This window comes from Amblyomma americanum, chromosome 1, assembly GCF_052857255.1.
Source record: "Amblyomma americanum isolate KBUSLIRL-KWMA chromosome 1, ASM5285725v1, whole genome shotgun sequence".
Lineage (NCBI taxonomy): Eukaryota > Metazoa > Arthropoda > Arachnida > Ixodida > Ixodidae > Amblyomma > Amblyomma americanum.
Genome location: NC_135497.1, coordinates 420,248,933 through 420,276,527, shown reverse-complemented (window position 1 = coordinate 420,276,527; position 27,595 = coordinate 420,248,933). Strand labels below are relative to the sequence as shown.

The 27,595-nt window shown below is 46.6% G+C and overlaps 1 long non-coding RNA gene across 1 annotated transcript; it reads left to right on the top strand.

Annotated features, from left to right (window-relative positions):
• LOC144103376 (uncharacterized) lies at positions 1-27,015 on the top strand. The gene is made up of 3 exons (XR_013308290.1): positions 1-191; positions 26,023-26,170; positions 26,836-27,015. It is a non-coding gene; the product is annotated as an uncharacterized LOC144103376 (long non-coding RNA).
• Positions 27,016-27,595: the final 580 nt, after the last annotated feature.

The window sequence follows — 27,595 nt, the reverse complement described above, 5'->3', positions numbered from 1 at the left end:
CGCTTGTCCAGCTTCGTATGCAATCTGCAATTTAAATAGTCACCGCCTGGTTATGGCCAATCCTCCTTGTGGGTATGTGCTATTTTATGAGGAGAGCAACAACAACAGCTTTGCAGGAGCTTTCACCCGACGGCTCCACAAGATACCACCTGTACGAAAGAAGGTCATTCCTGCCGTTTTCGGCTTTTCAGGTAAGGAAATGTATTCTTACCGATTTAAGGCCGCGATAAGTTAGTGCTTTGCTGGCTTTGCCCCGCCAGCCTTCGCTCAGGTACACCCCTCGCCCGTAAAGCCAGAGAGACAAAAGATCGCGAGCTTAGCAAACTGCCACGAATTACACCGCGCCAACGTTGTGATTTAATTGGTTAGTTCTAGCAGGGACTTACGGCACGTGCTATGCGAGCGCAAAGAAATGCGCGTGAATAGTGCTCTAATGGCTTTAAGAACGCCTTCGAAGGCTCTAAAAATTCAGGAAAAGGCTGTATATGAGTGTCTTTGCTCACCAATGACGGTCCAGGCAAAGGCTTTCTCTGTCTCGTTGGGATGTGAAGCCCCTGGTATCAACTCTTAGCGGGAGGCTAGGCCTATCGCAAATTGTCGGATCAGTTCGACATCTGTATATAGATTTTGTAAATAGTTCGATCCACCGCAAAGAGTGCCCGCCCTACTCTTCATTCAAGCCAGCACAACACCGCTCTAACGACCTCCACCGGACGAACTTTACTGCGATACTAATTTTTTTTATTTATTTGTTTACAAATACTGCAGGCCCTATTCGGGCCCAAGCAGGAGTGGGTACATACAACAACGTAAATTACCACTGCCAATTAGCAATTAAGAACACAACAAAACATGTACTTACATCATTGTAACACTATACGTAACAGAAATAAACATGAACGTACAACAGTGCAATACATAAACAAAATAACAATGAAAAAGCGTAACGCAAAAGAAACTGCTTTCATTGCGGCAATTTTAGAGGTCAAAGAAAAGGTTATTTCAAAGCTGAACGAACGATTCTGTTGTATTAGCGTTAACTACTTCTTCGGGTAATTTATTCCATAGTGAAATTGCATGGGGAAAAAGAGAATATTGATGGATGTTAAGGTTACTAAATGGTTGCTTAATTGTTTTGTTGTGGTTTGTACGAGTAGAGCGCAAGAGGGGCTCGGGTAAATAACATTCACGCGCTATTTTGTAGTGACCATGGTACAGCTGATATAAAAATTTGATGCGAGATACAATTCTGCGATGAACTAGTTTTTTTTCAATTTCGCCCTGTCGCGAAGAACGGACACGCTTGAAAAACGCTAGTATGTGGAGTATATAAACCGCAAAGCTAAATTTTGCACTCTTTCTATTTTCTTGATTAAATATTTTTGATGAGGGCTCCAGATTAAATCCGCATATTCTAATTTTGGTCTGACAAGAGCTTTGTATGCTGTTAACTTAATGGTCGATGAAGTACGGCGCAATTCCCGTTTCAAAAATGCCAGCTTTTTTAGCGCGTTGCTGCAAACGTTTTCTATATGGGGTTCCCAGCTTAAATTGCTTGTGAGTGTAACACCTAAATACTTCACTCGCTGGGTTTTATGAATATAAGAATTATTAATTATATAAGCAAAATCTAAGGGTTCTTTGTTGTTGGTAAATGTAATAGCTGCCGTCTTCAAAGTGTTTAGCTTCAGTTCCCATGTTTCACACCATTCGCTAATTGAGTGCAACGCGTCATTAAGTCTTACTTGGTCGGAGTGATGATTTACACTAGTATAAATAACACAATCGTCCGCAAACAACCGGATCTTCACAGGCGATTGAACAGATAAATAGATGTCATTGATATAAACTAAGAACAACAAGGGACCGAGAACGGACCCCTGTGGCACCCCTGAGTGCACTTCCAGTGCACCAGAAACGCAGTCTTTAACAGCAACGTATTGTTTTCTTGAGGACAAATAAGATTCTATCCAACGGATGATATTGCGTTCAATGCCAATTGAGAGCAGTTTAGTTACTAAATCGGCATGCGGAACTACATCGAACGCTTTGGAAAAGTCCAAAAACACTGCATCAATTTGACCCCTCACATTCAGCTCATTCATAAAATCATCCGTTATCTCAGCTAACTGTGTTCTTGTGGATAAACCAGTCCTAAATCCATGTTGATTTGCATGAAGTAAATGGTTATTCTCTAAATGTGTTATAATCGCTTTAAATAAAATATGTTCTTGCAGTTTACAAGTTGTGGATGTTAAGGAAACTGGTCTGTAATTATTTAGTTCTAGAGGGGATACAGATTTGTGAATCGGAACTATCCTTGCAAGGCGCCAGTCATCTGGTATCACACAGGATTCTAGCGATGTTTTATATATTAGATATAAGTACTCTGCTACCCAGATTGCGTATCTGTTGCGGAAAACATTAGATATTTTGTCCGGACCTGGTGACTTTTTTATGTCTAGATTACCTAAAAGACTAAGGATGCCGTTTTTGCTTAAATCTACTTCGGGCATCGGATTACGAAGCGTGTAAGGTTGCAAGTGCGAGTGCGATGCGTTTATGGTGAACACCGATTGAAAAAAGGCGTTAAATTCATTAGCAATGGTCAAAGGATCGTCAATGCCTGTGCCAGATGTTCTGATCTCTGTGATGCCGCTTTTATCTTTAGATAAATATTGCCAGAATTTCCTTGGTTGCTCCGACATGAAAGAAGTCAATGTGGAAGAAAAGAACTGATCTCTTGCAGCGCGCACTTTATCTTTGAAAGTGCATACTAGACTTGCAAGTTGTTTCCTGTCACCACGTTGTCGAGAGCGTTTTATTTTGCGTTTCCGATGTATCAGATTACGATCCATCCACGGGTACTCCCTGTTGATGCGCTTTTTCTTCAAAGGCACGTAGGTGCTTTCACAGTGCATGACTATGTCTTTAAACATTGACCACAGCACATTAACGTCATTTGTACCATTAAAGGAAGGGAATAAAGATTCCATACAACTAATAATTCCGTCATCATCAGCATGCGCATAGTCTCTTACAAATGTGTCAGAAGGTTTAACATACGATCGCAAGCCCGAAATAGGACACTCAAGAACAAGTAACTGATGATCAGATATACCGTCCTAGACACTGAGTGAGCAGTCTGGAAGCGAGCTACTTGCAAACGCAAGGTCAAGTACAGCAGAGCTGGAAATTCTTGTAGCATCCATAACCTACTGGGTTAACGAAAACGTAAATGCAGTTAGTAGTAATGACTCAGCATTTTTGGAATCTTTGCCGTCATGAGAAAGGCTGCACCAGTTAATTCCTGGAAGGTTAAAATCTGTTATAAGGATGTTGGAACGCGAATTTGTATTTCGCAGCAAATAATCATACAAGGAATCTAAGTATTCCTGAGGAGCATTCGGAGTCCGATAGAACCCTCCTAGTAATATAGTTTTTTCGAAAAACTTTATTTTGCACCATATGCTTTCATGATCATTGATGCCGTTTAAGCGTGTGAATTTAAAGTTATTCTTTATTGCAACTGCAACTCCGCCACCCCTTGATCCTCTGTCCTTACGGATAAGCGTGTACGAAGGAGGCATTATTTCTGAATTTTCCACATCGGAATGCAGCCAGGTTTCAGTTACCACTAGGACGTGTGGTTGATAGGTCAGAATTATATCTTCAAGGCTCTGGATCTTATTCAGTACACTGCATGCGTTCAACGAAACAAGCCGTAGCGCCTTGACGGATTCCCGTTATTTGTTATCTAGCTTACGCGTGTTCGCACGTGTGGGTCGATGAGAGGAAGTTTCGGGTTGGGCAGGCGCAGATGATTTGGACAACTCTATTCTGCGATTGCGCGTTGCGTCCCATATGTACAGCCTGTCATCAACTTTGAGCTTATCGAAACGAAGGGAAACCTTGGAACCATTGCTCTTTTCTTCAGCCGCTGAACGCCATAATTTTGCACGAATATCCAGAATGTTTTTTGAAAAATCTTCCGATACAGCTATTTTTGTGTCCTTTAATGCGAAGCAGGATGACATAACCTTTGTTTTTTCTACATAGTTAAAAAATCTCAAAATGATCGGACGATGTCGCTGTGCATGTTTTAGGCCAATTCGGTGAATACGCTCTATTGAGTTTACTTCAACACCTAGAATCTTTTCAAAAATTTCTTCGTTAACTTTCTGCTCTAGTTCTTCTGAGTCCTCCTCTGGATCTTCCTTTACTCCATATATTACGATATTGTTGCGACGACTTCTGTTTTCGAGATCATCTACCTTTTTGGTTAACTCAAGAACTAGTTTTTTCGTGTTATTGCAAGCTTCGTCCACTTTCTCCAACCTTTGCTCACAATTCTCAATTCGGCACAGTTCTTTCTCAATTTTGGTAATCCTGGTTCGAATATTCTCGACTGTCGATTCTACCTGTTTCATATTATTAGTCAGCGAAGCCAGAGTCTTATTAGTCTTTGTTTGCTCTTTCAAAATTTTCTTAAGTAATTGGTTGTTTAAATGTGTCTCAGACTCTGAATCAGAAGTAGGACCAGGATTTAGCTCTATGTCTCCGGATGTTAGTAGCAATAACCTGATCACATGTAAACAGTCACATAATAGACCAAACAAACACTGTGGGCTTGGCAACACCGTCAATATGACTGTATCATCTCTAATAGAAGAAGTTAGATACTTGTCACTAACCTGGGCAAAAAGAATCGGGATCAGCATCCTTCTGTAACCGGTGTCACCAAGCCCACTGAAGGAATCTTGCAAGAGCGTCCAGTATTTATGCCTGAAGTGGTCGCTATCCGATGATGTCACCGAGCTGATACGCTGACAGGCTTGATGCACGTAGGGCGTTGTTTCTTGGGTGAGCCGTGGCGATGGCATGATGACCAGGTCAGTCGGCGCATGCTCTTCAGGAGTCCTTTCGAACGGAGGGTCCGTCGATCCCACGGCGAAGTGCGCCCGGCAGGCGATCTGGGCAAAAAGAATCGGGATCAGCATCCTTCTGTAACCGGTGTCACCAAGCCCACTCTATACACAGCCCACACCTCCTCCGTGCTCCCTGTGCACATTTTCCCGGCAAGCCACACAGTTGGAAATTTATGCCTGAAGGCATCGTGACGTACACGAAACAAAAGGTCTCGGATTCTTCCGATAAATTTATTGTGACGAAACTTATCTCTGCGTTACAGGGCGCTACAAAATTTTCACATGATAAACAGGTTGACAGGGTTGCCTCAATATACGGTAGGATGCTGGTTGCGTTTTCAGATTTGATTGCACTGGACACCACGAAGATGAAGAAAGAAAGGAAATAAAGCTTCATTCTACAGCATCAGTTTCCATATGTTGTCAATATTAATATTATTCTGAGGAAGTGCACGATTAAGATGATCTTTAACAGTATGTCATTCATTACGATTTTCCGTATCTGCCCTTTGTAACCGTTCTATCCTGAGAGTATGATATTCATTGGTGGGGACTTAGCATTGGTACGCTTATTTCTTTATTAATCTTCCATGATTAATAAAATCGAGAAACTTAGTGGCGCCACGAGAATGGCTTCATACGTATAGGCATATACACTTAGGTTAAATTTCTTTGCGCTTAGGACGAGATAGACAGTACAGACCAAGCTATCGAAATGTATGGCAGACGAAAGGATCCGTCTATTAAGCTGGAGATTTTGTTCTATTCGGTGAGAATCGTTTGCATGCAAAGCACGTATCAAAATGTGCCGGCTGGCTACAAATAAACGATGGCCTAAAGTAGTCGTGCTTGGGTTTTTCTTCACAGTGCACTTCTTTGTACGTCGAGGATTATACTTTTAACTTATGGCGGATTTTTATGTCATAAATAGAAGTATTCGTAGTGGGTTTGTATTTACCCTTCTCGGCAAATATCCCGAAGGCAGATTTCCTTCGTAGCAAAATGCACTTCATCATGGCAGCATGGCAGTCCACGGGCTTGCAGCACTCGAGACTCTTAATGCCAGAATAACGCCGCTTCGTGCCCGCACTCTTATCATGTGCATTGATGCCACGACTAAAGCATAAAGGCACCTCTGCCCGTCCACTGCTCGCGAACTGAATAATGAATGCATAGAGCTGTACAACATGAACTGGTGGGCGAGTTGGGGAGACATGGTTCTTGTAAACCAGCGCAACGGCTCGAAGCCAAACAGAAAGGGACAAAACACAGCGCTGAGTTTTGTCCCTTTCTGATTGTCTTCGAGCCATTGCGCTCGTTTACAAGAACCAAGGCATAGAGATTGCGCAGGCGTGAGCCTTGTTATTGAAATCGAAAGCACTGCACGTAACTGCAGCACTGAGGTTGGTTCCTGCTGCCATGCTTATAGGATTTTTTCCTTTGAAAGGTATCTGGCTTGATGATTTTTGCGAAAGGTTTGTTGTGAATGTCCATGTTATAATTGACGTAATAATTAAAGCCCCTTTTTGACAATACACACAGTATCATGAACTTAGCTCTAACGCCAATTATACGGTCATTTATTACAGCAACACATTTTATGTGGAGCGGTGATAGCCATTTATTAATGTATCTGCTGAATTCTGCGCTGCCCCGACCAGTGATCACGGTGGTCACGGTAGTCACAGCGCCGGCATGGGAAGCTGCGCAGAAAACCGATGAAAAAAGGGAGCTTCGAAAGCAATGGGAAGGCGCAATACTGGCCCCCTGCGAAAGTGGACACTTCAGGTGCGCTTTAAACTACGTGGCGGTAGTTGCAGATGTGCGCTGCATGCATTGTCATTGACAACGTGTGCAGAAACGCGTCACTGAAGGAGAAGGCGAAAGGCTAAAACCGTGTGCTGTGCGATGTCAGTGGGAGTTAAAGTTCCCCACGTGGTCGAAATTATTCCGGAGCCCTCCACTCCGGCACCTATTTCTTCTTTTCTTCTTTCACTCTCTTCCTTATTCCTTTTCTCACGGCGCGGTTCAAGTGTCCGGTGATACGTGAGATAGACAGTGCGCCATTTCCTTTACCCAAAAACCAATTAATCTTTTTTTATACACCCGCCGCGGTAGCTCAGTGGTTCGGCCGCTCGGCTACTGATCCAGAGTTCCCTTTTAGAATGAGTAGGAGCTTAGAAATGCTTGCAAAAAGCGTTGTTGAACCCGTTTTAAGGAACATACCGCCCACACCAACGGCCATTCTCGGTGTGATTCAACGCCGTGCGCCATAAGCGTTTCATTGGTATTTCCTATACAGTTAAGAAGCATTAAACTAAAATGTAACTAATATACTAAACAAAACTAAACTTAGTCCATGACAACAGTGTAGTGGTCATTCGATTGTGAATGTCGTTCTTTTAATCATTGGGTGCACTTTTGTGGCGAAGCAATTACGTAACTTAACTAGTGCCAAAAACCCTTACGACGTGGCCATCGCGACATGCAAGTGATTTCATCTTTGCAGCTATCGCCATCGGGAATGAAAGCGTGTGCGCAAACGGTTAACGAATGGTCATGAGAGTATAACAGTTAACTTCTCAAGCCCTTGAGACAATCGTTCCATGTTCGGTTATGTGTTCAATCAGGCTGCGAAAATCGACACAATAAGTAGCGGCAAATAATACGCTGGGGTTGCCACTTAGCACATCAGCGAAGACTATCCACTTTTCCACACAAAAAATATCACCGAAGACAATCCTTGCAGAAAATCTTTAAACTTGAAAGGGTGTGTGGATATTAATTCTCAATAGACGAATTTTATTTGTGCAGCGCGACTAAACACAGGTGCTCATTAACGTGACAGCGGTGTGAAAATCGTAGTCTTGATTTACAGAAGCGCTGCCTGAGATTCAGCTAGTGACTTCAAAGAGATGCGCGGCCTTCGAGAGGTGCTGGCACGGGACTCGGTGGGCAACTCTTTGCCGACGGAGCCGAAAGCTTCTCCTGATGCCGTCTTCGACGGAGGGCTCTTTGAGCAGATCGCCACATCGATTCTTAATGCTGCCGCCAATTTGCTCGCCAACGCCACTAGTGAACAGCCACCCCAGGAGGACATGAACTCGGGGTGAGTGGCGGACAGCTTTGAAACGCTTTCCCACGAACTAAGTCTAAAACTACCCAACTGACCATAAATATTATTGGTATCATAATGAGAAAATTTCACCTTTATTTAGAGCCTCGTAGCAGTAAAAAAGCAGCCCGGTCTTTGATTGCTGGCAGCACGAAACGAAGATTTTTTGATAAACTATCCTAACGTGCCCCAGATTATCACAAATTCTAGTTTTGATATTACGGTAGCGCTGTGTCATAAGAAATTAGTGCGCAGTGAATCTATAGGTAAATAGGTATCGACAGGGAATGATATATCTTTGTCTGCCCAAGCAGCACAAGTAATTGACCCAACATTGGAACTGTATAGGCAAAGTTGGCCCTACAACGGACCAGGATGGGACCATCCTGTTGCAATATTGGGCCGATGACCTGTGCTGCTTGGGTGGGTAGATACAGAGGTTGCTTATGACTACTGAGGACTGAGGCATTGAAGAGATTCCATTGCGTTGCAGTTTTCGCTTTCTTAAGCGCTACTGATCACACTCTTCTGCCCCTCCACTTCTTATCTACGCAAGACAATAACAAATGTAGCAGCACAAGAGTTCAACCAGGAAGAATGCAAAGGACAGAACTAATGTCTAATATGCGTCTTTTAAACGCTGCGTGCCTGGCACCACCTCTAAATCAGAACCACTTAGCTAGGTTCCTCCGAGATGTGTAAGCAGAGCGCGCTACCCTGCAGAGGGTAAAATCTAAGCTTTCGCCGGCAAACGAGGCCACTGACTGCAACGCCATGTTTGCCTTGCGCCAGTATTTTACGTCTGCAGCCAGCGCTACAAGAAAGAGCTCGCTTGGCTCTCCCTGCTTTGTTGCAGTGAAGGCTGCGGTAAAAGAAAAGCAACGTACTGTCCTGCTTTTTACGTTTCATACGCAGCTGAAGTTTTATCAATGGCCTCTGGCTGAGTTTGCAGCATCTGATGCCATTTGAAAGCTCAAGTGTAGTACTTTATCTGGTAGTGCGCGACGGTCCCAGTAAATTCAAAGATGGTTCTTTGCGTTTCTTCGGAGGGGCACAGGACCTCTACAAACGTGAATTCGACGGTGTAGAAGGAGCAGAAGAATATTGATGCCAGATGATGGAGACAAAGATAAAATATATTTACAGAATGTACAGGGGCAAACTGAGTTTCAAGATGAGGCACACAGACAGTCAAACTGTAAATTAAAAGAGAATATCTCACACAGAGAAACTCGACAAGACCTTACTCATCAACCCGAGGTAAGATTCTAGGTCTGTACAATTACGTGCCACTGCACGGAGCCTCTAGCTCAACTAGACAAGACTGCCCTCCAATGATTTGCAAGCAATTTTAAAGTTTTTGCAAACAAAGAAGTTAGGGCGGTCATACTTCGAGGTCCGCCTTAAGCTTCGATAACCAATAGATGTAGCCACAGCCCCCGAAGGTTGGACCCAACTTCGAGCCCAGGGCTTGGCTATGAATAAAAAGAAACACATACAGAAAACATTTCGAAAAACTTTACCCGAGGGGAGTTCTCGGCCTTAGCGCTTGATGCTTTCCCTGCCGCACCCGCGCGTGGCCTCTCGAAGGATGAAAAGTTGTTTTTCAGCTAATTGGCGGGACCACTGGCCCACTGGCTCGCCGCAGGAATTTCAGACGGCGGAGAACCGCGACGCTTCGGTGCCATCGAGAATTCGAAAAAGAAAAAAAGGGGCCCATCGCAGAATGCGACGTGGTCCGCATTCTGCTGCCGTGGGAATGCTGCCTAAGACCAAGCGGCACCACGTGCTCGTTGTGTGCGCCTCGCATGCTTTCCTGGTGCGTTTAACAACGCCAGGTGTCTTCGGCCGTCACAGCTGTGCTGTTGTGAAGCAGCCAGTGCCTCCTGCGCCTTTGCCACTGCTTGCAGGGGGAGGGCGGGTAGAGGGGGGGCGTAGACCGGAGGCGCACAGTGACCACAAGCTAAGGGGAAAAAAACATGCGCGTTGATGAAGCGCGGCCTTACAGTCCCCTTCCACGCACAAGTTTTTCCCTTAATTCTTGTGTCTCATACAGTATTAAGAAGGAAGGTACGCAACACACCAGTCTATTATTACAAAAGTAGAGCTTCAGAATATTCATAAGTGTGCGTCCTCGGACACCTTTCTTTCCCGGAAACGCCGCAGTTCAACAGCGTCGGATTCGAGTGAGCAGCAGCATAAACCGCTTCCTGGCGATGAGCAGCTGTCGGTGTTGTCCCTGGACTCAGCTGAAATGGCGGTCCATGCTCCGGTGCCACCCGTAACTCCTGCAGCCGCCAGTGCAGTGGCGCTAGAGGATGTGGCGGTGCCACTGGTCGGCGCCACCTCAAGTGTGCCGTCGGCAGAAGGTGTCGCCACGGCTTCGTAACTCGCAACCCCCAGCCTCTGGCCGCTCGTGAAAGGAAGCAAAAGCAGGTTTTAAGACCGACGTATGAGAACTCCTGGTGTGCCGTTAGAGACTGCAAGAGAACAAAATAAAAGAAAAAAATGTTGAAAAAATGAGAACATATTTGAAGGAGGGGGAAAAGATTTATGGTCACAGCTTTTCCAGATATCGAATGGAATGCACACATGAAAATCTGTTGTATTCCGGACCCTGCTGAGGGAGGCAGAGAGATGGAGTGCAGTGCAACGTACCAAAAACACCAGCCATTTTGCTGTAGCTACTGTTGGATAGAGAGAGGGAAAACTTAAATACATGGTGGTTAACCAGACGAGCACTGCTGCTTGGTAAGAACGAATAAAAGTGCCCTTCAACTGTTTCCCTAGCGACCGTCATTCCGAGGATCATTGCTCCGTATTTCTTTACCTCCTGCGACCATAGTGCATAAGGAAGAGCGCCACCCGACTCGTGTACCTATTTGGAGCACACAATATCTGTATATCTGTTCTACCCCACTTCTTAATATCTTAACGGGTGCCTTTTCTCAAGAGATTAGCCCAAATTGAGCAGTGATACGAACTTAGTTTTATCCCTTCACCTGCCCGTTGTCCTGCTGATGTCGTGAGCTCTACCAGCTACGATTCGTCAATGGGCCCTCGGCTTCGCCTAGGCAAATGACCACTGAAGGAACAATACTGAGACTAGGCCCTGCCATTTTCATCTTTAGGTATTTGATCAGTTCTTCCTCAAGCGACATTCCATGATGGCGCAGTAAGACGCGCCTTACAGGTGGGCTAAGGACGTTGCTTTCCATTGCTTAAGTACTGGTAAAATTGGTGCCGCTTTTCATGTGACTTTTTATCCCAAAGCCATAGCGACTATACCGTTCGAGTGCTGAACCCAGGGACTCGCGCTCGAACCTGGGGCGGCGAGCATTTACATGAGGGCCAACGGCGAAAACCGCCGTAGCTGCGCGATATCAGCGCACACTGTAAAGGACCCCAAGTGGTAAAATTAATCTAGAGCCCTCGACTACGGCGTCCCTCATAGCCCATCTGCAGGTTAGGGACGCAAACTCTCATGTATCGCTTATTTGCATGCATTTCACCATGTCAAGTGGTGGTGAAGGCAGTAGCGGTTGTAGACCACAAGCAGTCACGTTGGCAATAAACATCTCTTCATTGAGCGAGCCTGTGCGCCCATAGGCGACAATAGCAGCACTTTCACAAAGGAGACGTGGGGAAAAGCAACTGCCGTCGCTCTCGGTCGCGCACTATCTCCTAATAGCGTATTCGTAAAGAATTATTCAAATCGGTCATGCTGAGTATCTATCCGAATCGGCGAAGAAGCAAGAAGGTATTCGTCCCAATCGAATGAGAACTGTGATTTCTATGCGAATCACCGATTCGAACCGCCTCTTCAATCTCACAGAACAAAGAAACTTCATAAGAATGCCGACTGGAATGCGCCTCTAGCGCTTGTAAGGAGGCACCACTGTTTTGGTGCAACTTACGTCAGGCCGTGCCGAGAACTTTCTCGTCGTTAGTCTCTGACAGTGCCACTTGCCGGCTGCTGTGGGTGCCCTGCGACGTGGCAGCGTGGAACCAACAGCTGGTATTGTTTCGTGGATTTCTTCAAGTTTTAAACGTTGAAGAATATATTTATTGATATTTTGCGCGTCTGCCCCTTGAGTGCACTTTTTACACTGGACTAAAAGCTTATACATGCTGATCATGAAGCTTGCTGTGAAAATGATTCCACTATTTAATGGCAAAGTTTGGTTGCTTTTATGAACTAAAACATTCCAAAGCGACTCAGGATAAACTGACCAATGACGGAGGACCAAACGGATGCTAAATGAACACTGCAAAATGTACAGCTTACAGAATGGGGCACATAACCTATAAGCTTTACGTACGTCCCATCTTTGAGTTTGATTGCGTCATTTTATCATACAGCGCTGGCTACAGGCTTCACTTTCTTAAACATTTAGAGAGGGTGGACTTGCGGTTGCGCCTCGGTATTCTTTTGGCGGCGAACCAAAGTCTTTATCATGATTATGGTGCTTTTCTCTTAAAGATCCGCCTTGAATAGCTTACGATTAGTGCTTTCATTAAATTATATAATTCTTTTTCTTTCTTTCGCAGGCTATTTATTTTTTCTTCATATTTATTTCTCCAGTCTGTTTGACCTCTATTCAGAACACCACAGGTAGTTCTCAGGTTGTTTCTATCTCATTTTCAGGCAGATATCCGTTGCTTAGTCCCTTTCAATGTTCCTAAATCTCAGCTTAACAAGGCTTTAGATAACGTATTCCTCAGCTGTGATAAGCACCTTCTAATGCCTACGTTGGCTAGAATCTTAAATGGCAATTTATAGAAACGCCTATTACGAGGCGAAGAATGTAAATAAATGGCCAGGATTGGCATATATTTACATCACAGATCGATGTTGGTTTAGACAAATACCGGTGTGCGATATATGCTAGTTCCAAAGACGCTGCTGTGATGACCCCCATAATGCGCAGGTCCACACGGGACGGAGAGGCAAAGAGACACCGTATGGCTCAGTTTAAACAAACAAGTATATTCAATAATTACACATGATTAAGATTATACATCAGAGGCTGGGGCGTCCGAGCTTACGTGCCGACGACTTCATGGGGGCGATGGAGTGGCTCCGGAGTTGGGCTCGAGCGGTTGCTGGCAGATGTCGATGACGGCAGAGCAGAGCTCTTCAAGGTTGTGAGAGATGCAGAGCTGGCAGAAGCTGCACGCCGTCGGGCTTCGGCGCTGAAGGTCCTCTTGGCGACCGATGTCGTCCTCAGCTCTATGCAGTAGAATTTCAATAGTCGTCCGTTTCTTCGAGGATGGTTCACAAACCCTTCCTCTAGTGTCGTTCGGCTTGGAAGATGAACAGGAGGCGAGCTTGTAGATGATGACAGCAGAGCATAATTTTACAACAGAACAAACTTTGCACTACTTTACTCATCGACCGGGCAGGTTAGTGCCTAAGTAGCATCACATTACATGCTAAGCATGGAGCCCCAGCTCAGACTGAACTGCATCCGTTTACATGCGCTTTTAAGCACTTGATTAACAAAGGACTAAGGGCGGTCATTTCCAGTGGCCCGCCCAAAGCATCAATTCTCCAATCCAAAATAACATGCGAGATGGGGACCACCCCTTGGGCTGGGCTTAGCCTCGACCCCAGAGTCTGTTAACAATACAAATTAAATAAACAACAAAAACGCCACCACTCTCTCTCAAGTGAGAGTATACACAGGCTCTCTCTTCGGAGCTAATTCACTAGCGCCTGTCTTTCCACATTCCTGGCGAGTACTGCCTGTCCGCCATGACAGGTGTCCGTCGCGGCCCTTCTGGGAAGCTGTGGGTGCCTTCCCGGCGATAGCCCACGACAAAGGGGGGGAGGGAAAGAATGTCGTCTTCGCGGTTTCGCATAGCGTCGGCTGTGGTACGGCGCGCTCTGGCCCGCTGACAGCTCCCCTGTCCTGGAATGCAACCGGAAATTGGGGAGGACAAAGCCTGTTTCCCCGGGGCGGCGGCGGGACCGGTTTTTCCGGTCGTCACTCAAAGAGCATGGCTGGGCAATTGATGATGCCGCTGTCACGGTTCCCCGTCTACGCCGCGCCGTCGAACGTGGATCCTCGTATCACACACGGAATGTCACACTCGCTCACCCTCCAGAAGAATGTTCTCCGAACATTTGAGTCCACGCAGCTCCCCTTGTCTTTCTGAATCGCCTCGCACAGTGCGTCCGACAAAACACTTTTCGCTGCACTCAACACCACTGCACAACACCATATGCCTCCGCTGTCAATACTGGCGTCTCCAGGGGCAGCACTGATCTTCTTTTACAGATAAACATGAAACTCAGCACCCAAGCCTCTCCTTTCTAGTCCAAACTGGACGAAAATAAATTTACCACAGTTACAAAGGAGCTCCCACTTCTAGCACGATCACGGCACAGACAAAAATATAGATAACGAAAGGAAGTAGGGCAGGTTCTGCATGCGCTCCGCATGCTCTCCTGTGCAGGTGTTACTTAATGACAGAAAGGTTTAACTACCAACTCCGATAACTTAACACATAAGCACATAGCAATGTTATGAGCTGCGGCATTACACAATTCTAACCAGTTCACAACTCCGCTCTGTTTACGCCATTAGTCCGACTTAGCTTTCCGATTTCGCAGCGGATATCGGCCTTCATGAGTCATACTAAATAAGTCTGTGCCCCTTTGTCTGCTTTGGGACTTGCGAGGGCTCGTGGCAGGAGCCTCTCCTGGCGTTATCTGCGCGGCAACCTCGCGCGCTTCTTCTTCTAGCAATGCATGAAGTAAATCCGGTGGCATTCCGGCCGTCACCTCGGGCGCCTGCCGAACAAATGCAGGAGAGGGCGTTTCTTGCGAACTATCTGCGCGCTCCGCTTCACTTCTGTCCCCATCAAAATCCGCGCTTTCCCTTTCCTCATTTCGTGAATACTGAACCGGTGCCGACTTGAGGCGATTTGCGTGTATCCTTATCAAACGCCGGTTCACGTCTCGGACTCTGAAGTTTACCGGAGAAAGCTTCTCGACAACCTCGCACGGTCCTCTCCACTTCGTCTGGAACTTACGAGCTAGCCCAATCTGCCTTTGGCAGTTTTCAATGTACACGCTGTCCCCCACATCAAACGGCGCGTCTCTAGCACTGCGATCGTGCACCTCCTTCCTGCGCTTCGCCGCTTTCTTTAAGGACTCCTTTGCGATGTCCCTCGCCACTTGCAAGCGCGATTCTAGCTCAACCTTATAGTCGTCCAGTGAAGCGTATGGGACACGACGGGGGCCCTCTGGCACTTCACTAGGCTGGTCCGGGTCTCGGCCGTAGAGAAGAAAGAATGGCGATTCGCCCGTGCTCTCGTGTGCTGCGGAATTGTAGGCAAACATTGCATACGGGAGCCACAAGTCCCAGTCCCGCTGGTCGCGCGAAACAAAATGCGACAGGAACCCGGCCACGGTTTGGTTCAGTCGCTCCACCGCGCCGTTGCAAGCCGGATGGTACGGTGTTGTCTGCTTCTTGGCGATCTTAAGCAGCTCGCAAACTCTCCTCATTAGCTGCGACACGAAGTTCGTTCCCCGATCTGTCAAGAGTTGCCTCGGGGGTCCATGTCGGAGCACGATCTGTTCGACAAATGCTCTTGCAACCGTGTCGGCCTTCTGATCTGGGAGTGCTACCGCTTCCGCGTATTTTGAAAGGTGGTCGACAAATACTAAAATGTACTTGTTTCCGGAAGTGGTCGTGGGCAATGGGCCCATTATGTCCATACCTGTCCGCTCGAAGGGAGCCGAAACCTCAGGGAACGGCTGAATTGGAGCTGGTCTTCGTCCCTTGGGTGTTTTTCTTTCGAGACAGGAATGACACTTCGCACAGTAGTCTCTAACATCCTGTCGCATGCCACTCCAAAAGTACAAACGCTCCACACGCCTGCGTGTCTTCGCTACGCCAAAATGACCGGCGCATGGCGCATCGTGAAACGCGCGAAGAACCCTTTCTGTCCACGACCGAGGTATGACGACTCTCTCCCAAGCGGTTTTCTCTGGTCTCCCTTTCCTGGTTGGCCTCGTGCGCCGACACAGGGTGCCGTCTTTGTCAATGAAATAACCTAGCTGTTCGGGATGAGACGGTGCGCCCTCTAAGCTTTCGATTATTCGCTTCAGGTCAGGATCTTTGCACTGCTCTGTGCGTAATTCGGCGGGGTCGACTACGGGGACAAACTCTTCTATAGCTGCCACGGCAGCTGTGCGGCTGAGTGCATCAGCATTCAGATGTGTCTTTCCTGACTTGTGCTCAACTTCAAAGCAGTATTCCTGCAGGTGTAGATTCCATCTAGCGAGTCGCGAGCTAGGGTCCCTGACACTCATCACCCATTTCAGAGGATGGCAGTCTGTGACTAGCTTGAATTTGCGGCCGTAAAGGTAGCATCTGAAGTGCTTTACTGCCCAGACAACGGCGAGGCACTCCCTTTCCGTAGCTCCGTACTTTTGCTCTGTGGGGCTCAACTGTCGGCTAGCAAAAGCAACGGGATGTTCTTTGCCCTCGATAACCTGAGATAGCACGGCACCAACTGCGAACTTTGACGCATCTGTGGCCATAACGAAGGGCAAACTAAAATCTGGGTGGCGTAACAGCGGTGCACTCATTAGCTTCCTTTTCAGGGCCCCAAAAGCATTCTCCGCGTTTTCGTCCCAACGAAAGGCGACATTTTTGGCTGTTAAGGCGGTGAGCGGCTTAGCGAGCTTGGCGAACTCCTCTATGTGCCTTCGGTAGTAACCGATCAGGCCGAGAAACTGCCGGACCTGGCGCACGCTAGTCGGGGATGGAAAATCCGAGACACACCTTAGTTTCTCAGGGTCCGGTCGCACGCCGTCAGCTGAAACAACGTGCCCGAGGTATTTCACCTCGTTTTCGAGGAATTGGCACTTAGAGGGCTTCAGTTTGAGACCCGCTGCTCTTAGTCGCACCAAAACCTGCTCAATATCGCGCAAATGGTTATCAAAACTGCCACTGTATATGATAATGTCATCCATATACACGAAGCACAGCCTCCCCAGAAGACCTGCCAGGATAACATCAGCGGTTCTCTGCCAGACAGCAGGGCTGTTGGCCAGACCCATCGGCATTCTTTTCCATTCATAGTGCCCTGAGGGCGTGTTGAATGCCGTTTTCTCGGCATCTGCCTGATCCATTGCTATCTGCCAGAATCCCGCCGCCATGTCCACTACCGTGAAGTACCTGGCAGAGCCCAGCTGAGAAAGCGTCTCCTGTATATTGGGGATGGGGTATGGATCGATGCGAGTTACGGCATTTAGTTTGCGGTAGTCCACTACCAATCGATACGAGCCATCTGGCTTTTCCACCAATAGTGCTGGTGCTCCCCAGGGTGACTTTGAGTGTTCGACAATGCCGCGATCAATCAGGTCCTGCACCTGCCGCTCCATCTCCTCACGTTGGGAGTAAGGAATCCTGTACGCACGCTGGTAAACGGGCGATGAAGTGCCGGTTTCTATCCTGTGCTTTATAACGCCACAGCAGCCCAAATCCAGGTTGGACGCGGCGAATACCTCCGAGTAGTCGTTCAGCAAACCAGCCAGAGCCTCCCTCTCCCTGGATTTTACGTGAGAAAGATCGAACGACACCTTTGGAGCAGCCGAAGGACTAGCATGCTCTACAGTTGCGAGTACCGTATCGGTGGGCTCACGTTGCTCTATCGCAGAGGTGAAGAAAGCCAATGTTTTGTTCTTGGGAAGGCTCAGTGGCTGCTGGCTACAGTTAACCACCCGTAGGGGCACTCTGTGGGCGTCATTAACTGTCACGAGGCACGCGGCTGCCTTCAGGCCATTGCTGAGAGAGTCGACCGGCTCAAGCACTCCCACGGCGCCGCTCTCTACATCTGAAGGCACAAACGCGTACAAAATGTGCTCCGACCAAGGAAGGACGACCGCCTCCTCGACCAGCCGGACGGCAACCCGCGAATATACCTTCTCCAATGATCCCACTGTTTGACGGGTGTCAATATCGGTAATGCGAATCTCAGCCCCTCTCCTGTTCAAAAACGGAACTTTTGAGCCGCCCGCATTAACCTCTTCCTCAGAGAATGAGACTGCTACCTTCCCTTTTCTCAAAAAATCCTGCCCTAATATACCTGACACTCCGTTTGGCAGAGACACCGTGCCCGGGCATACGTAGCAGGGGTGCTCCAATGCAATTCCGCCGAGAGAGAAGTGTAACCGGTAGAGTCCACTTATGCCAAGAGGATCCCCCGTTATGCCTACAAATTTGGTTGCCATACCACCAGACGCTTCCAACACCTCGCGGTCCCCCTTCCTTCGAAGCGTGTTAAAACTGCTCTCCTTAAGCAATGTCACCTTTGACCCCGTATCTATCAACAATTCCATACAACAACCATTTAACTTGCAACGCACAACAGGGCATGCCTCGTCGGCCACACAAACTACCACCACCTCATCATCTACTGCTTCCTCCCCACGCTCCTCAGGCTGGGGAGGACTAACTAGTTTTTTGACTCGGTACCTGGAGCCCCGCTGTAGGCTTGCTTAGGGCGTGTCTCGCCTGCTTCTCTTTGTGGCTCCCCACGGCGCACGTTTTGGCAGAACCTGGCGATGTGTCCGCGACCCTGGCAAGCGAAGCATACGATTTCTTCAAAATCTCGCATACCGCGCCTGTAGCTTTGTGGCGGTCTCCGGTTTCCAGCGAATGGGCGCTGTTGAGCGCGCGCTTCAACCTGGCATTCTACCTGCTGAGATAGCAGCTGTTCTAAGCGATCTAACCGCTCTGTCAAGAGAGCAACCTCAGGGTTGAGCACCGCTCTCTCTATGACGCGTACTCTCGCTGCGGCTGTCGTTAACGCCTCATTTTGTTCCTCATCCAATGCGGCCTCTACGGCTTGGTCGAAATTGCTCGGCTTGCGCGAGAGCACGAACCGGCGCACGGGGTCTTGCAGACCAGCCACGAACAAAGCGGTCATTTCCTCTTTAAGTATATCCTCCGCGTATTTCTTCTTAAGCTGGTCTCCTTCCTCCTCCCTGCTTAACGTATCGCGCGCTAAGCGCTGAAGCCGCGACGCAAACGTTCGCACGTCCTCCCCTACCATCTGTCCGGCGTCACGGAACCTTTGTACTCGCACGTGACGTGGTTCAGTGTCAAAATGCTCAAACGCGAGCTTCTTAAATTCCGCAAATGATTTTGTGGATTTTACTTTTTCGTCTCGCCATGCAAAATCATGAGCAGCTCCTGCCATCTTACACCTCGCCATTCCCAGCATTTGAGCATCGGACCATCCCCCCATTTTCCCAATCTCTTCTAGCATGGAAAAGAAATCGCAGATTGAAACCCCTGTCTTATCTCCCGTAAACGTCGGAATGACGCTTCCTAATGCCAGCATGCTTTCTCCGAGCGACGGCTGTGGAGTGGGAGCTCCCTCAGATACAGTCATTTTTTTTTTTCAAGCCCTCCAGTGCCTCAAGCCTCTCAAATGGGGGTAAAAGTCCCACAATCAGTCCCGTGATTCCCTTTTGATTACAATTTTTAAGTCATGAATGTCACAGCATTCAGAGGACATTTGCTTTTGAGACCCCACTTCTGACACCAGTGTGATGACCCCCATAATGCGCAGGTCCACACGGGACGGAGAGGCAAAGAGACACCGTATGGCTCAGTTTAAACAAACAAGTATATTCAATAATTACACATGATTAAGATTATACATCAGAGGCTGGGGCGTCCGAGCTTACGTGCCGACGACTTCATGGGGGCGATGGAGTGGCTCCGGAGTTGGGCTCGAGCGGTTGCTGGCAGATGTCGATGACGGCAGAGCAGAGCTCTTCAAGGTTGTGAGAGATGCAGAGCTGGCAGAAGCTGCACGCCGTCGGGCTTCGGCGCTGAAGGTCCTCTTGGCGACCGATGTCGTCCTCAGCTCTATGCAGTAGAATTTCAATAGTCGTCCGTTTCTTCGAGGATGGTTCACAAACCCTTCCTCTAGTGTCGTTCGGCTTGGAAGATGAACAGGAGGCGAGCTTGTAGATGATGACAGCAGAGCATAATTTTACAACAGAACAAACTTTGCACTACTTTACTCATCGACCGGGCAGGTTAGTGCCTAAGTAGCATCACATTACATGCTAAGCATGGAGCCCCAGCTCAGACTGAACTGCATCCGTTTACATGCGCTTTTAAGCACTTGATTAACAAAGGACTAAGGGCGGTCATTTCCAGTGGCCCGCCCAAAGCATCAATTCTCCAATCCAAAATAACATGCGAGATGGGGACCACCCCTTGGGCTGGGCTTAGCCTCGACCCCAGAGTCTGTTAACAATACAAATTAAATAAACAACAAAAACGCCACCACTCTCTCTCAAGTGAGAGTATACACAGGCTCTCTCTTCGGAGCTAATTCACTAGCGCCTGTCTTTCCACATTCCTGGCGAGTACTGCCTGTCCGCCATGACAGGTGTCCGTCGCGGCCCTTCTGGGAAGCTGTGGGTGCCTTCCCGGCGATAGCCCACGACAAAGGGGGGGAGGGAAAGAATGTCGTCTTCGCGGTTTCGCATAGCGTCGGCTGTGGTACGGCGCGCTCTGGCCCGCTGACAGCTCCCCTGTCCTGGAATGCAACCGGAAATTGGGGAGGACAAAGCCTGTTTCCCCGGGGCGGCGGCGGGACCGGTTTTTCCGGTCGTCACTCAAAGAGCATGGCTGGGCAATTGATGATGCCGCTGTCACGGTTCCCCGTCTACGCCGCGCCGTCGAACGTGGATCCTCGTATCACACACGGAATGTCACACTGCTTTCACTGTTGGGATCCTGCCAAGGATCGGGGCCCATATAAGTGCATGTAAAGAAACACTTTCAAAATTGTTTCTTTTTTTCTCATGTCACCTATGAAGTCAACCTCCGTAAAAATGTGTCGAGTACATCTTATAAGAGAATGTCGAAGAACGAACGTCATATTGAAGCTGATATATTTTTAAACGGTTTTGTTATACACGTGTCTATTTTTGGGATTTACTCCGGGTGCGGGAACAGCAAGGCGTCATTCTCAAGGAAACGGATGCAAACAGAACATAAAAGCTTAATATTTTCCCCACAGTGAAATAAAACCTTCATTCAAAGCTGGCGAATGCATCTTAGAACAGATTTTGAAGGCATGGAGCGTTATTCATCAAACGTAGAGCTCATGTATGTGTGTACTTTCTTGTGTGGCGTCTTTTGGTTGGCTTCTCTTCTCTTGGCTTCTCGCATCCGATTTATTTTTAAACGCGGCCATAAATGCGGTGTGCGGCGCGGGAACAGCACCAACTATTTCGACGCGCTCAGTCATGTCATTGTCGACACATCAAGCAGCGATGCCTTGTATATTGCTGCTGTACTGCTCATGCTAGAAGGAAAAGAAATGTACAACTCCAGTGGTCAGCTCATTCATCAAAAAATAATATTAAAGGCGACCCCCCTAATCTGTACGATTACTCCACGGACCCGACGCAGTCAAATGCATGGTAGAAAACACTCGTGTTAAATCCGCTGTAATTTATTCATCATTAAAGTGAAGCGAAAATATTCAAAAAGTGCCATTCTTAGATTCTTAGCAGTTGGGAAAGTCGATATGCGTACGAAGTTTCACGGCGAGATTCAAACACGACGAATACGTGCACCAGCGCTACTCCGTAATTCCTTGAAAAAGTACAAAATAATCATTTATCATGCTTTAATGAAGGAGCTGCATAGAAGCGCGATGGCCGAGCACATCTACTTGGCGCTGAGTCATGGGGTTCCCTGTTGTACATCTCTGAACGTGCGGAAAGAAAAGACGCAGATGAACTCACACCTGCGGAGCTTGTGAGAATGAGTAAAGTCGTGCCCTAATAGGAAGCAATTATTAGTGGTTATGGTGGCCAAAAGACCTACGCCTTCATATGATCGCTATTGATTGCTACACTTATTTTCTGAACATAAGTAATCTGTTCTGCGCTTTGTGCATGTCGTAAAGTTTGCCGTAACAACAGGAAATTTATGGGAACACTCAGTGGTTTATGACAGCGCTGTTGGTCTGATTACTAGTAATGAATTCTGCACTATAGCTGGAAATTTCCGGAAAACAGAAGCCCACACTGTTTTGTGTAGTTACTGTTATGATTTCTGCCTTCAGCAGCAGTTATCGGTGATAGAATTAACTGTGCAAATTAGCTGTTTTGCTTCATAGAAATCTCAGCGCAAAAGGGTAAAGGCAGTCTAGCCATTTTTTCTTGCCCAATAGACATCGCAGGAGCACTTGCCGCAGCCTGAATAACTTATGAAGCCCCGCTCACAGCACAATGTTTGTGTGTCCTACTTGTTTGAGAATACGCTTTGCTGTGTGCGGGTCTCAGCGGCAGGTACTAGTCTACTGAATGGGCTTGGTCTGGACCAAAAATCGTGCTCTTTCGCCAAGGCTGGACACGAAACAAGAGCAAAATGTGTGAATTTTTTAATTTTTCTAAACGTGTACACAAAACTCCGACATTCAGCCTAATGATGGAATGCTTAAGTCGAACGGGTCTCAACAGAGCCTTGAAGGCCTTGTATTATTTTTCAGAAAGGCCGTCAGACCCTAGTGTCTTTTAAAGTGGCAACTAATCAGTGGCATATTATACTTTTGCTAAAGTTAAAGGGTTAGTTATTAAGGCAAAATACTTATATCGATCATCAGATAAAATCCTGCGTTGACCGACCGCCAGAGAAAGAGAGACCGAAAACCCACGTGACCCCCTGACGCCATCAGCAGTGCTTACAACATCAGGAAGGAAAAAATATTTCTTCCCAAGTGGGTTTCAAACTCAGGCCGCGACAATTTGGTTTGACGTCACTATAGTCCTGGAACCAGAAGTGGCATAATCAGACCGGAAGTCATGGCAACCAAATCGGATGTGACGTTATCAGACAGGAAATGTTTGTTAACCCACAGGTGTTGGATGGCTTGGTTAAAGTGAAGGTTTATATGTGCGCTTATTTCTTGTGGTCTTTTCTGATATTCTTTACCCGAATGCTTTTGATCCGAAGGCGCTCACGGAAAGGCCTTCCACACAATAGTACTAGTTGCTAACCAGTACTAGCTTACGATCACACTTAAATGCTTTCGCATTCACAGTTCGTAAGTGCCACCGCATTGGCTGGGTATTTACGGTGCTCGGCTGCTGGCCTGGAAGTCGCGAGTTGGATCTCCACCAACGCGGTCGCATGCTAGAGGCCCTTATATTGCGCGATCTCAGTACACACTAAAGAACCCCAGGCCATCGATATTTCAGACTTATTCAATAAGGCGTTCCTCATAGCCTGAGCCTCTTTGGGACGTTAAACCCCATAAACCAAACCAAACAGCACGTAAGTAGTATTAATTTGACAAGCACTCATTTTCTGGAAAGGGCTTTACATGCGGAAGACGAAGCGCCCCACACGCTCCGCACCTGAGCCTTGGGAAGAAGCGCAAAACAGAGACGCGTGGTATTTCTCGATTTCTGATATTAATAAATTCGCGCTAGTCACCAAAGCACTACCAATGTAAATTTCTCATATTCTGGGGAACCACATGACTGCACCCATCAAGCAAAGCCTGACGAGTCGGTTCCTCCAAGTGCAAATCGCAGTTGGTGGAAAGTGAACACGGACATCATTGTAGCGTTCCACAAAAACCGTTCAAGCTCGCACTTCACACCTACGATTTTCTTCAAATACAAACCACGAGAGTTACGATCAATATCAAGTCAAGATAATGTTACCCCAATTGATTTTAACAAGTGCAAGTTCAAGCGTGTGTGTCGAGTGAGTAATAACTTGCCCTTGTAGGACCTCTAGGCAAGACTCTAGACTCTACTCTCTTTTAAATAAATTGTTGTTCACATTGCTAACAACTTTACTTGGACTGTTCATGTTACATATGCCGTTAAAAACGCCAAGAAAACAAATGGATACCTTCAACAAAACTTCAGACAAGCACCCCCATCTCTGACGCTTTTACTGTAAAAGTCACAAATATAGGATTCTTGTCAGAAGAACGTAACGTGTTGACTTGAAATGGTCCAAAATACTGCTGTTCGGTTCATTGTCTTTGCACATAACAGAACTGCAAGCATACCCAGCATGAAAGCTAGCCTCCGTCGTCGGATCTCCGACGAGTGGAATCACCTTCCCGTTTCACTGGCACTAAATAACGATCATCGTTTAGCTAACATTGTATAGCTGGTAGCACATTGCAAAGTTGCGCTCATATTTCTATAGAAACGCAGTTAGTGCAGTCCTTAATTGAACAAGCGAATTTATGCTAATTAAAAAGAGTAAATGTCATTGCTACGCCTTCAACAACGGTTTATTATTTACACATCGCCGGCCGATTAAAAGTAAAGCATATTTATAGCGAGTACATGCAACCTTTTCCATTTCGCTCTCGGAGCATCGGGGCTATTCAAACAGAAGGTCAGTGTTCAAAAAGTCGAGCGCGCGTACTTACTTTCTCATTTTACGTTTGGCCTATCATTTTTTATCAAATGTTATTGCGATTTCAGCCCACTCTCCAGCGACTTCTTTACTTGTGTAGCAGGAGAATACTTGCTCTCCGTGAGCAGGTTAGTTATTCAGGTGCTGCCTGAACGGGCCAGGGCACAGGCCGAGCCGGGGCTTGCTAGGCGGTCCAGGTCGGGGCGCAGTAGAGTGATAAAATAGGAGGCTCGGGCCGGCCCGGGCCTCAATCGGCAGGCCGAGGCCGGGTTCGGGCTTGGAGTTTCGGGTTCACGCCTGGCTGATGTCTCTGAATGCTGTAGAAATACTTTGGTTTCGGATTCGGTTGATAGCTAAGGTTTATTCTGAAGACGGCGGAAAAGGAACAGGAAAGGTACAAGAAAACAACGGGACAGGTTCTAACTTTCAACTAACTTTCAAATCCCTGCATTTTTATGAAGCACCCGAGAAGTTTCTCAGAAGCCTATCACACCAAAAAGCAACTTAGGTATACTTCATTAACAAGAGTTAATGAAGATAATCCTCCAACTGTTCCCAATCCAGGCCTTGGAATACCTCCCGTGAACGGGCGGTGAATAGCATGGGCGAGATTCAGTCTTCCTGCCTGACACCCTTCCTTATTGAAATTTTATTGCTGACTTAATGCAGGACCATGGTAGCTATGCAGTAGATATAGATGTCTTCCAGTATGTTCACGTGACTTTTCTACACCCTGATTCCGCAATGCCTGCATGAATGCTGAGGTTTCCAATGAGTCAAATGATTTTTCGCAATCTATGAAGGCTATATATAGTGGTTGCTTATGTTCTGCGCATTTCCCTATCACCTGATTGATAGTGTGAATATTATCTGTTGTGGAATAACCTTTACGAAAGCCTGCTTGATCATTTGGTTTATTGAAAACTAAGGTTTGTCGTTATTCTAATAGCGATTACCTTATTAACCACCTTGTGGGCAACAGTAAGGGGGTCGGTCTGTAATTTTTCAAATCCTTATCGTCTGCTTTCTTTTCAATTATGATATTAGCCTTCTTCTAAGCTTCTGGCATTCTTGAGGTCATAAGGCATTGTGTATATAGTTTGTCCAGCTTCTCTAGCACATTCTCCCCTGCAGATGACAAGGCACTGGAGTTAAAATAGAACTGTTTATTGGTTGAAGTCCGGAATAAATCAACTTCATGGCGGCGATAACAGTTGCCCGGTGCAAGATTTTGCAAGAAAAGCAAGTTTTTTCTACGCATCGGATGGTTAGACCATTCGCCTCAATATATTCATAACAGTGTCTCAAAAAATATCACAGCTGCCTCACAGTTAAAAGTGATGTCCAAGAAATCTTGAGTTGGTAAGGGGCCAGGACGACTTTCATAAACCTTTTTTTACAACTTGAAATCCCCGCTCCTTCTTTTCGAATGGAAAATAAAAATGAATGACTAAGCGAATGACTGAATGAAAGAATGAATGAATGAATGAATGAATGAATATGAATTAATGAATTAATGAACTCTACTTTTCAGGTATTGCGCAGTGACGACGCGCTCGAGGTTGAAAATATGGACTATGGCGCTCACTGCAGAGTTCACAGGCAACAAGAGGGAAAAGGAAGTTGACATTAACATAAAAAAATCCGTGAAACAGAGGCTACTAACAGGAGCCAAAAAAAAGGTACTCAGAAGAATCATAGAATTATTAACAAAGCCAGAAGAAGTGAAATGAGGAAGGAAAATATTGATCACAATTCAAGGGGCAGCGTCCTCCTTTCAAAGGCCAGATCACGTTGCCTTATATCTATGCAATATAGAAGTAAACATAGTAGGAAGACTGCATTCGCGTAGCCTGCGGAAACAGCATAGAGATTATTAAACATGTTATAATATACTGTGAAGTTATACATGCAGATATCAAGAAATACACGCTCAGACTTTCCTAAGCTCTCGTTTTTAGGCTAACTGGAAGGGAGGTTTACTGATAAACAGTAGAGACCAGCAAGAGAAGACTAAGGTAAAGGGGGATCAGGAAGGAAAAGCCGGGCAACAAAAACAGTCCCCACCACCATGCTGGCAACATAGAATTTTGATTGTGGCCTGCATTTCTTTTATTTTTGGAACTGTTGGAATTTATACTCTGGCTGTGCACAACATCGGGCAGAATATAGGATATGCAATAATTACATGGATTAAAAAATAAAGACTATTTAAATGTTCAAAAGAGCCTATTATTTTTTTTTACCTGCATTTAAATAGGTTGTCAAAGAACGCTTTTCAGCAGACAGCCTTAATGTTTACAGATTCACATTTTCTTCGCTTGTAAAGTGCCACCTTTTGTTACAGGTTACGTTAACAGTCACCCATGATCTTGAACGTGCGCAACCGTGCATCTTGACTACTGAAATATGACAAGTGACGATTCATTCAGTTAAGCAGCTATAAAGGAAAACCAAGAACCGAGAAACACAACATAAATGCAAATCAACTGTTCGGCAACTTCAAGATCCACATCCTCATGAGAGAGACCTGACAGCAATCAGACTGAGCAACGTAGGTTTTTATCCTTTTATCAGGGTATTACTGAACAAGCGCAAATTGATTCTCGCTGTACTAATGTGTTATTGCGTTCCTCAGCAGCCATAAACAGCCTTTAAATCTAATGCCGTGCCTATAGAGCCTTCACGTTGTGGGAAATGCCAAAGCGCGTATGTTAATGTGTACAGACGAAACTGACTTTATCCAAAGCGGTAGTTCTTGGCTATTTCTTACGCCGATGTTACGAAACGTCAGTGGTCTTTCCATAATTCTGAAATGCATGCGTTTCTTTTTTTTAGTACCAGAGTAGTTAACGGTACGTTTCCTGGTTTGGCGGCGTTGACATTTGCGTTGGCGGGTTAATAGGCAGGCGAAGTTCGAGGACGGTGGAGAGGAGGAAACGTGACTAGCGCTTCGACGAGCGCCGCTTCACTCGCTTCACAGATGGGAGGCGTCATCTATGACACGCGGCGTTGCAGTGTACTGTAGCGGCGCGGCCTGAGTGTTCACGCCTAGTCGCAGCAAAGGCAGTACGTTACCTGCCACTACATGGACAACAAGGTAATGA